Raw genomic sequence first — 5,041 nt, 5'->3', positions numbered from 1 at the left:
TCCTCTTTTTAAGTAATATTTGTTGATGAAACAATGAGTACACACAAAAAAGGTATGTTTACTGTCTGTAGCCCTTTTAGAACAACAGTAAATTTTGAATCCCTGTCTATTTCAACACAACTACCATATCATTTAAGCTGCTCACTCTTCCACTACTTAGAGAGACCATAACTGACTTAAACAACTTCCTACTGTTAGATATTTAATGAACATTCTCATAGAGGGACATCTTTGCACATTCTCCATTATTTCCTGGAACACATTTGTGAAATAATGGAATCAAAGGATACACATGTTTTTGACATTTGATATGTAAAGCAAAACTGACTTCTGGAAAAATTGCAATTTTTTTCTGCTCTCTCCTATGGGGTGTCAGTTTCCCTGGAGCCTGGGAAACAAGACTATCAAAGCTTGATCTTGCCAATCAGATGCCCTAAAAATGGTATCTCATTGTATGGATTCACAAGTTACCAGAGGCACTGGACATTTAAATTCTATTTGTTGGCCATTTGTATTTACATTTTTGATCCTTTTCTAATGGCCTGTTCATCTCTTTGGCCCCTTTTCAAAATGAGCGCCTCATCTCCTGGTGTTATTTCTTGGTTGTCAGCTTCCTCTTTCATCCTCAGAAGCCCACATTCAGGTGGGAGAACATTTGCAAGAATGAATGAAATTGATTCTTGCTGTGCACTCCAAGCTCCCAAGAGGCCCACCCTTCCCTCACCGTTAGAATACAAATTGGACAGTGCGATGCTTGGGAATGTGCATTGGTGAAGGAGAGTCAACTGTGGCTAAGAGTCCAGAATTATACAACCCTGGTCACAGGTGCATCCCCCCTTCAAATAACTCTAATCCCTTACAAATTGCTTTGGAATGACAATGCAGATCTCTCGCCTGGCACAAAGCTGGGGCATCAGTATCTTTATCAGAACAAAGGAGTCCATCTCTCCATTCTGCAGGCCTGCTCAGAGCCCATCAAACTGCAATTAGATAGGTGTCCATCAAGCACCAAAGCATCCCAGTCTAATCTGGGTCTAGAGATGGCTTCCTGGGTCTTTGCAAGTTATTTGGAGTGATTTAGGTCTAAGAGTGGGATATCAGCAGATAGCACTTCCTTCTGTGGCTGACGTGGGAGCAGGCCACACCACAGCTTCAGCCAAGCTTTGGGCCAGGCCTCTGTCACCATTAAGATGGAATCAGAAGTTTCAGACTTAAATCGACTTTGGAAACGCACATGGGAGTGGTGGTGAACAATGGATGAATAATGCGCACAAGATTTTTGCCGTTAGCCTTTTATCTTTCTGCTCCTTGTCCAGGGAGGGGATGGCTTTCAGAGAAGTTGATTTATTCTCATGTACTGGAGAAGTTCACCGCAGAAAACTGGGGCTCTCAAATTCACTAATCTTTGCTGAAAGGTGATGTAGATGAAGCCTAGGTCCCCATGCACAGCCAAAGGATGAGACAGATACCCCACACCAGGCTTTCTCAGTGGTTGGCTTTCCAGAAAGCTCGACATTATCAACTGCAGGGCAGTTCCTTACTCTGAGGGTTTATCTTTCCGAGTGTGTGTGCATGCATTTATGTGCATGAGGTAAAGCACTCTTTCTTAAAAGAAATAATGGTGATAGTAGGAAGTAATTGTTTTAACAACATCCTTTCTTAAGGGAACCCTCCTACACTGTGGATGAGAATGTAAATTGGTGCAACCACTATGGAAAACAGTGTGGAGTTCCCTTAAAAAACTAAAAATGAAGCTACTACATGATCCAGCAATCCCACTCCTGGGCCTGCATTTGGAAAAGATGAAAACTCTAATTAGAAAAGATAGATGCACCCCAATGTTCACAGCAGCACTATTTACAATAGCCAAGACATGGAAGCAACCTAAGTGTCCATCAACAGAGGAATGGGTAAAGAAGTTGTTATTATACATGGTAATATTATAGTAATATTCCATCATATATATACATGTCTATATATGATGGAATATTACTCAGCCATAGAAAAGAATGAAATCATGCCATATGCATCAACATTGATGGACCTAGTGATTACCATACAGAATGCAGTAAGAGAGAGAAAGACAAATATTATATGATATCACTTATATATGGAACATAAAAAAATAATACAAATGAATCTATTTACAAAACAGAAACAGACTCACAGACACAGAAAACAAATTTATGGTTATCAAAGGGGAAAGAGAGGCGGGGGGAGGAATAAATTAGGAAGAGGGGATTAACAGATACACACACTATTATATATAGAATAGATAACAAGGATTTACTGTATAGCACAGGGAACAAAATTGAATATCTAGTAATAACCTATAATCGAAAATAATCTGAAAAAATATATAACTGAATCACTTTGCTGTATACCTGAAACTAACACAATATTGTAAATCAACTGTACTTCAATTTAAAAAATCCTTTCTTGGTAAAATAAAAAGTTAGCAAATGCATATTTGTTTCCCCATTTTTTTTCATTATCTGTGAACTCCCCAAATCATTGGATCCACTGTTTTTGGTGACAGGCTCTCCATGTACCTGTGGCTGCGTATTCTGTCTTAAGGGGAAGCTTGCTTCACTTTCTGCAGTGAGCCCCAAAAGAATGACACCAACTCACTTCAAATGCTGGGAAGGCCTTTTCTTTACTAACAGTGGGAACTGGGGCTACTCTGGCATCACCCTAAGGAGGCGGCAGTGCTGCCAAGTTCAGGTGGGGTTCACCTAGGCCGCAGGGCTGGTGCAGCTGTGGTGGGGCGGGCACGGCTCAGCCCATGGGAGAAGCTGCCTTGGCACAGAGGAGGGTCCTCTGATCACAGGCCTGAGAAGATTCTGCAAGGGAAACTGAGGCAAAGTGAGGGCAACATCTCCTCAATTACTAGTTGTCTCGTTTCCCTCCCTACCTTGTGGCTTCCTCAGATGGATTCATTTTAGGAATCTTGGGGCCTCCAGAGAAATTATTTAGGAGGCCAGTTTATGCAGCGGACGTTAACTATTGTAGCTTGTTTTTAAATAACCAGGGTCTGGACATTGAATTTTTAATTTTAGAAAACTCCAAAAATAAATCAAAAAAGATAAATATAAGTAAAAAGAAAGCTTCACTACTTTCCTTATTGTTGGGGAAAAGAAATGCATGGTGGAGCTTTTGGAGTCCAGAGCTGCATAATCAATTAAATGGATGCAGAGCAATGGCAGGAGGCCGAATCCCCTTACCGCTTTCTGTGCCATCATCCTTGCTAATTCTCAGGGCAGGAGACTTTGGAGGTGTTATTAGGAAATAAGAGGACAGTCTCGTATTCCTGGGAGAACAATCCCTCTCTCCCCTGCTCCCCACCCCCCACCCACCGCGCGATTTGCAGTAAGATCTTGAATTTGACCTATGACTTCTGTGTCACAAAGGATCAGTGATTGCAGTCCGCTAATAGGACAGGACAAGTTTGCCCTTCTCTCCCTCCATCCTTCCCTCCCTCCCAGGGATAACCTCAATTTCTTTGGAATTATGTTTAAACAGCAACCTTATGAAATACCAGAGGCAAGCTGGAATCTACAGTCAATGTGTTTTGGGGCCCTGACTGCCCCCGCTCCCCGCCCCCCAGAGCTGTCTTACAGATGAATAGGCGAAGTTTCTAGAGCTGAGTCCCCACCGAGACCCCTTGGTTTGCGTTTCTATCCATCCCGGGGAGGGGGGGCGGTGCTTAGCTTTCGATCATACTGCGTACCTGGGGGTGGGGCTGGGGTGTGTGTGGGTGTTGTACACTTGGAGATCAGAAGGGCTTGGGAAATGTAATTTTAAAATCTTCTTAAAGGTTGCAAAGGAGAGCCCGCAGCTGGGCTGGAAGCGCGGGGGACGAGAGGCGCCTGGTAGCTCTAGCACCGCTGGCGCGGTCTCCCCGGAGGGCCAGGGCCCAGCCGTGAACTCCCCAGAGGTGGTCCAGGGACAACTCTTCTGATCGGCCCTAGGGCCTGTGGGTGCCCGCGAAGGGGTGGGCTAGGGAGAGGGAATCTCCAGTTCAAAGAGAAGGCTTGCAGCCACCTGTTACCCGCAGAGGAGGCCTGGGGGCGGGAGGCCTGAGGGCGGGCAGGAAGGCCAGGGAGTCCCCCGGAAAGAGAGCAGGTGGGAGATCGCCTTCAGCAAAAGAATACCTAGGGGACACGAAAGCCGGCAGTTCAGAGCCGAGACCCCTTGTCCCTGGGAAGACCAACTGGCCAGAAGTCAAAGCCACTTCTCAATGATTAAAACATTTTGCACGCTTTCACACCGTTTAACACTTTTATTATCTGGTTGAAAAATACACATAATGGAAAAAAATCTATAATTAAAAATTCCTTAATGAATTTGTGAAATCAAAACCGAACCTATATACAAGTTAAAAATAGCACTTAGGTGTGTTAGGCGTGTCCTGTGCTACGGAAAATGCTAGTCTGCAGGGGATTGGTGGGCCCCTGCAGCAGTGCCCAGACACTGGGGGCGTGGCCTACAGGGGAACCAATAGACGAGCCTAAAAAATCAGGCCCCCTCCCCTCACTAATTTTAGTGATGGGAATTGCCGAGTTTCCAATTCCATATCTTCAGCTCAGATTTGACCCTGATTTTGAATGCTCGTATCCAAATGCTTTGGGCTACGTGGATGTCTTGCAGCCCAAACTCAACATTTCCAGACCAATTTTTTTCCTCCGTCTGAGTTAGAATCCTGGAAGTTTACGGGATTCCTCCCTCTCTTTCAGTGGTGCCTCTCCCTGTCTCACTGGTCGCCATATTTGGCCAACTTTACTTCCTAAAGCATTTCTGGAATCCCCCAGTCCACCCCTCTCTATCCCTTCACTCTCATGGCCTGGCTCAGGCCCCCACTGGTCCTTATCAGGTTTCAATAGAAACCACTTCCACATAGTGACCTTTCAGAAGTGCCCATTTGCCACACCACTCTGGGGCTTAACACTCCACCGCATGAAAAGATGCTCAACGTCAGTAGTCATCAGGGAAATACAAAATCACCACGAGATACCACTACACACCAATTAAAATGGCTAAA

Source organism: Physeter macrocephalus, chromosome 11 (assembly GCF_002837175.3).
Source record: "Physeter macrocephalus isolate SW-GA chromosome 11, ASM283717v5, whole genome shotgun sequence".
Taxonomy (NCBI): Eukaryota; Metazoa; Chordata; class Mammalia; order Artiodactyla; family Physeteridae; genus Physeter; species Physeter macrocephalus.
This window is presented reverse-complemented; position numbering follows the sequence as displayed.